Raw genomic sequence first — 7,214 nt, forward strand, 5'->3', positions numbered from 1 at the left:
TCCACAGTATTAACCTTCCGACAGTGCCCACTCCCTCAGCCATGACCCCCTGAAGTGCCCATTCCCTCAGTGCTGACCCTCCAATAATGTCCACTCCCTCAGTACTGACCCTCAGATAGTGCCCACTCCCTCAGTACTGACCCCTCAATAGTGCCCACTCCCTCAGCATTAACCCTCCGACAGTGCCCACTCCCTCAGCACTGACCATCCGACAGTGCCCAATCCCTCAGCACTGACCCTCCGACAGTGCCCATTCCCTCAGAGCTGACCCTCCAACAGTGCTCACTCCCTTAGCATGATCCTCTGACAGTGCCAATCCCTTAGCATTAACCCTCCGACAGTGACCACTCCATCAGAACTGACCCTGTGACAGTGCAGTGCTCCCCCAGAACTGTTCCTCTGACAATGCAGTGCTTCCTCAGCACTGATCCTCCGACAGTGCCCACACCCTCAGTGCTCCACAACAATCCTCAATACCGGTACCCTGCCAGGCTGCGTACTCAGCCCCTTACTATACTCCTTATATACTCAAAACTGTGTGGCCAAATTCAGCTTTAACTCTATTTACAAATTTGCTGATCATGCCCATCATAGTCGGTCAGATCTGAAACAATGACAAGATAGAGTACAGGAAGGAGACAGACATCTTAATGGCACAGTGTCAAGATAAGGATCTCTTCCTTAAGGTCAGCAAATGAAGGAGCGGAGTGGAAGACACCCTCCTGTCTGTATCAGCGGTGTTCAGGTGGAGGTGATTGAGAGCCTCAAGTTTCTAGGAGTAAATATCATCGACAATTTGTCCTGCTCCATCCACACCAATGCTACAGTCAAGGAAACACACCTCTACTTCCTCACAAGGCTAAGGAAATTTGGCATAATGTCCACAAAGACTCTTATCGATTTTTATAGATAGACCATAGAAAGTATCCTTTCTGGATGTATCACATCTTGGTACGGCAATGGCTCTGCCCAAGACCATGAGAAACTACAGAGATCTGTGAACACAGTCCATCACACTGACTCCATCTACATTTCCCACTGCCTCGGGAAGGCAGTCGACATCGTCATAGACCCTTCCCACCCCGGGTATATTCCCTTCCACTAGACAGAAGACACAAACGTTTTAAAACACATGCCAACAAACTTAAGAACAGCTTCTTCCCCCACTGTTGTCAGATTTATGAACTGACCTCTCATATATGAGACCTGATCTCTCTCTCTGCACCTTCTCTGTAGCTGTAACACTATATTTTGCATTCTGTTTTATTATCCTGTTGTACTTATGTACAGTATGATTTGTCTGGATAGCACACGGTGGCACAGTGATTAGCACTGCTGCCTCACAGCGCCAGAGACCCGGGTTCAATTCCAGCCTCAGGCGACTGACTGTGTGGAGTTTGCACGTTCTCCCCGTGTCTGCGTGGGTTTCCTCTGGGTGCTCCGGTTTCCTCCCACAGTCCAAAGATGTGCAGGTCAGGTGAATTGGCTATGCTAAATTTCCCGTAGTGTTAGGTAAGGGGCAAATGTAAGGGTATGGGTGGGTTTCGCTTCGACGGGTCGTTGTGGACTTGTTGGGTCGAAGGGCCTGTTTCCACACTGTAAGTAATCTAATCTAATCTAATCACACAAAACAATATGCTCTGACACTGCAGTGCTCCCTTGACACTGACCTCCTGACAATGTGCTACTCCCTCAGAATTAACCCTCTAACAGTGCAGCACTTCCTCAGCACTAATTATCTGATGGTGCCCACTCCCTCAGCACTGACCCTTCAATAATGTGATACTCCCTCTGCGCTGGCCCTCTGACGTTGTGGCACTCCGTCAGCGTTGACCTTCCGATAGTGTGGCACACTCTGCGGTACTGATCCTCCAACAGTGCAGCACTCCTTTAGCACTGACCCTCTGACAGTTCAGCACTCCCTCAGCACTGACCGTCCAACAATGCAGCACTTCCTTAGTGCTGACCCTCCAACAGTGCGGTGGTCCCTCAGCACTGACCCTCCGACAATGTGGCACTCTCTCAGCAGTGACCTCCGATGGTGTGGCGCTCCCTCAGCACTGACCCCCCCTGCAGTGCGGCACTCCCTCAGCACTGACCTTCCGACTGTGCAGCGCTTCCTCAGCACTGACCCTCCGACAGGGTGACACTCTCTCAGCATTGACCGTCCAACAGTGTAGTGCTCCCTTTTCACTGACCCTCCAACAAAAGCAACATTCCTTAAGTACTGAATAATCAAGAGCAAAAGGAGGAAACAAAATAAATGAAATAACCATCATCAGAGAAAAATATGCTGGGCAAACTAGTGGGGCTAAAGACAGATAGGTCCCTTGGATCTAAAGTTTGATTGAAGATTTGCGGCTCGGGTATCCGTTGTTGTGGTTGTGTTCGCCGAGCTGGAAGTTTTTGCTGCAAACATTTCGTTCCCTGGCTAGGGAACATCATCAGTGCTGTTGGAGCCTCGTGTGAAGCGCTGCTTTGATGTTTCTTCCGGTATTTATATTGGTTTGTTCTTGCCGCTTCCGGGTGTCAGTTTCAGCTGCAGTGATTTGTATGTGGGGTCCAGGTCTATGTGTCTGTTGATGGATGTTCTTGCCGCTTCCGGGTGTCAGTTTCAGCTGTAGTGGTTTGTATATTGGGTCCAGGTCAATGTGTCTGTTGATGGAGTTTGGGGATGAATGCCATGCTTCCAGGAATTCTCTGGCTGTTCTCTGTCCGGCTTGTCCTATGATGGTGGTGTTTTCCCAGTCAAATTCATGTTGATGGTTGTCTGAGTGTATGGCTACTAGTGATAACTGGTCATGTCGTTTTGTGGCTAGCTGGTGTTCGTGGATGCGGATTGTTAGCTGTCTTCCTGTTTGTCCTATATAGTGTTTTGTGCAGTCCTTGCATGGTATTTTGTAAACTACGTTAGTTTGGCTCATGCTGGGTATTGGGTCCTTTGTTCTAGTGATTTGTTGTCTGAGTGTGGATGTTGGCTTGTGTGCTGTTATGAGTCCTAAGGGTCGCAGTAGTCTGGCTGTCAGTTCTGAGACGCTCCTGACGTATGGTAGAGTGGCTAGTCCTTTGGGTTGTGGCATGTCCTCGTTCCTTGGTCTATCTCTTAGGCATCTGGTGATAAAGTTGCGTGGGTATCCGTTTTCAGCGAATACCTTGTATAGATGTTCCTCTTCCTTTTTTCGCAGTTCTGGTGTACTGCAGTGTGTTGTGGCCTTTTTGAATAGTGTCCTGATGCAGCTTCGTTTGTGTGTGTTGGGGTGGTTACTTTCATAGTTTAAGACTTGGTCTGTGTGTGTTGGTTTCCTGTGTACCCTTGTGGTGAATTCTCCGTTGGGTGTTCTCTCTACTAACACGTCTAGGAATGGGAGTTGGCTATCCTTTTCCTCTTCTCGTGTGAATCGGATTCCTGTGAGTGTGGCGTTGATGATTCGATATAGAAAAAACACACCGAATCATCAATGCCACACTCACAGGAATCCGATTCACACGAGAAGAGGAAAAGGATAGCCAACTCCCATTCCTAGACGTGTTAGTAGAGAGAACATCCAACGGAGAATTCACCACAAGGGTACACAGGAAACCAACACACACAGACCAAGTCTTAAACTATGAAAGTAACCACCCCAACACACACAAACGAAGCTGCATCAGGACACTATTCAAAAGGGCCACAACACACTGCAGTACACCAGAACTGCGAAAAAAGGAAGAGGAACATCTATACAAGGTATTCGCCGAAAACGGATACCCACGCAACTTTATCACCAGATGCCTAAGAGATAGACCAAGGAACAAGGACATGCCACAACCCAAAGGACTAGCCACTCTACCATACGTCAGGAGCGTCTCAGAACTGACAGCCAGACTACTGCGACCCTTAGGACTCATAACAGCACACAAGCCAACATCCACACTCAGACAACAAATCACTAGAACAAAGGACCCAATACCCAGCATGAGCCAAACTAACGTAGTTTACAAAATACCATGCAAGGACTGCACAAAACACTATATAGGACAAACAGGAAGACAGCTAACAATCCGCATCCACGAACACCAGCTAGCCACAAAACGACACGACCAGTTATCACTAGTAGCCATACACTCAGACAACCATCAACATGAATTTGACTGGGAAAACACCACCAACATAGGACAAGCCGGACAGAGAACAGCCAGAGAATTCCTGGAAGCATGGCATTCATCCCCAAACTCCATCAACAGACACATTGACCTGGACCCAATATACAAACCACTACAGCTGAAACTGACACCCGGAAGCGGCAAGAACATCCATCAACAGACACATCGACTGGACCATATACAAATCACTGCAGCTGAAACTGACACCCGGAAGCGGCAAGAACAAACCAATATAAATACCGGAAGAAACATCAAAGCAGCGCTTCACATGAGGCTCCCTTGGATCTGATGGGGTGCATCCTGGGATAAAAAGGGAGCAGCGATAGGAATAGTGAATGTACTGGTAGTAATCTTCCATGAATCCTTAGGAAATGTCTCAAAAGATTGAAAAGCTGCCAATGTAACACCTCTATTCAAAAGGGAGGGAGATATAAACAAGTAACTATAGGTCAGTTAGCTTAATATCTGTGGTTACAAAGATGCTACGAGTCGATTACAAAACATTGAGTATGAATATGATGAAGCAGAGTTGGTTGGGCTTCATGAAGGGGAAATCATGCCTGATAAATTCACTCGATTTTTTTTCGAGTGGTAACAAGCAGGACAGATAAAGGGGAAACAATGGATGTAATATATTTGGTTCTTTAGAAGGCACCACATATTATGCTACTTACTAACGTAAGAGCCCATGGGATTGGATATCATATGTTCACATAGATGGAGGATTGACAAACTAATGACTGATGTATGAGGAGAGATTGGGTCACTTACGATTGTATTGACTGGCAGTTTAGAAGAGTGAGGGAGGAACCTCATGGAAAATAATAAAATTCTAACAAGACCGGACAGGTTAGATGCTGGTAACATGAATGGATGGATGGACAACAATGGAGAGATGGATGGATGGACAAATGAGTGAATGATTTTATTGTATTTTACAGTGAGAAAAACAGTAAAATATAGCAAAATGTTTTTCACTGTCACCACCATCTGGCAGCATTGTGAATAGTTTTAAGAATAAGAAATAAAATAGAAAACTCAAGGATCAGGGAATTCAGAACCAGGGGATATATTTCAAGGATAGGGGTGGGGGGGAAAAGGGAACTTAAGTGAGAAATTTGTTCTCCCAGAGAGTGATGAGCCTATGGAATTCAGTGCCACGGGAAGCAGTTGAAGCCAAAATATTGTGGTTTCAAGGAGGGAGATATAGCTTTTGTGGCTAAAGGGATGAAGGGAAATGGGGGAAGTGTGGGATTAGATTAGTGAGATCAATGACCAGCCATGATCATATTCAATGGCAGAGCTCCTACCTTCAATGTTTGTATGTTAATTGAAAACAGAGAGATTAGATTAGATTACTTACAATGTGGAAACAGGCCCTGCGACCCAACAAGTCCACACCGACCCGCCGAAGCGCAACCCACCTATAAGCGCAACCCACCCATACCCCTACATTTACCCCTTACCTAACACTACGGGCAATTTAGCATGGCCAATTCACCTGACCCGCACATCTTTGGATTGTGGGAGGAAACCGGAGCACCCGGTGGAAACCCACACAGACACGGGGAGAATGTGCAAACTCCACACAGTCAGTCGCCTGAGTTGGGAACTGAACCCGGGTCTCAGGCGCTGTGAGACAGCAGAGCTAACCACTGTGCCACCGTGCCGCCCACAAGAGCTGGAGTAAAGGAGACAATTTCAGGATAGCAACATGTACCTAGTGCAGTGCAACAGCGAGCAGTGCTGGGGCAATATATTAATTACTAGAATTAGAATGAATGAGCTTTATTGTCACATGTACTTAAATGAGTACAGTGAAAAGTGTTTAAATCGCCACGAACCGTGCCATCTTCGTTACTAGGTTTCTAGGAATAGCTTCTTCAGTTACAATTCTTAGAAAAATAGAGAAGTAAAAAGTCCAACATGGCAGATTTTAGGAATAACATAAAATGGAGGAAAAAAAAATTCAGTACATGGGTCATAGAGATGTACAGCACGGAAACAGATCCTTCGGTCCAATCCATCCATGCCAAACAGATATCCTCTTTGCAATCCAGTCCATGTTGGGCCTTGAGTCTAGGCTGTACTTGGCTTCACCTCAGAGTTCACAAGGCCCGGAGATTGCTCTGAAATCACCTAGAGACTGGAGGTTCTTGCTGGACTGAGACACCGCCATACTGGGCCAGGGGGCCTCCATGCCACATCCAGGGGAGCCTTGTTGGGTCTGTGCAGATGCCACAAGGTCTTACGTTGGAGTCCACAAGGTCAGAAGCTGGGAGTTTGGATTCTGCGAGGTGAGAGGCCAGGAGTTCCTAGGCCGTGAGGTAGGAGGCCAGGAAGAGAAGAGGAGAAAAAAAATGACCAAAGAGAATAAAAGAGAAGAAACAGAGAGAATGGACAATTTCCAGCTCAAGCATCCTACCTCGCTGCCATCTTGGATTAAGTGCATCTACTGTATAAGAATCTTGTGTGTTTCAATAAGGCTCTCTTTTGTCCCTCTAAACTCCAATGAGTACAGGCTCAACCTATCTTCCCTCATAAGAAAGTCCCTCCATATTCGGAATCAACCTAGTGAACTTTCTCAGGACTGTCTCTTTAGATAAGGGAACTTATCCTGGACTAAGATGAGGATAGTAAATGTTCTATTGCCAGGTTCAAAGATGACACAAAACGAGATGTAAAGGCAAGTGATGAGGATGACACAAAGAGTCTGCAAAGGGATACAGACAGAGCAAATACTTGGCAAATAGGATACAATGTGGGAATTTGTGAGGCTTTCCATTTTGGCAGGAATTGAAGAACTGAAAGTTATTGAAATGGAAACAACCTGCAGAAAGCTCCAGCACAGGGATTTGGGACACAAAAGCAAACTTCCAAATTCCACTGGTATTAGGGAAGGGAAATGGACTATTGACCTTTATTTCAAAGCAAATGCAGTATAAAACGAGGGAGGTTTTGGTAAAACCACACAAGATACTAGTCAGACCACAGCCGGAATACAATGAACAGATTTTAGGCTCCTTATCTAGGGAAAGATATTCTTATACTGGAGGCAGTCCAGAGAAAGT

The sequence above is a fragment of the Hemiscyllium ocellatum genome, chromosome 46 (assembly GCF_020745735.1).
Source record: "Hemiscyllium ocellatum isolate sHemOce1 chromosome 46, sHemOce1.pat.X.cur, whole genome shotgun sequence".
In the NCBI taxonomy this organism is placed as follows: domain Eukaryota; kingdom Metazoa; phylum Chordata; class Chondrichthyes; order Orectolobiformes; family Hemiscylliidae; genus Hemiscyllium; species Hemiscyllium ocellatum.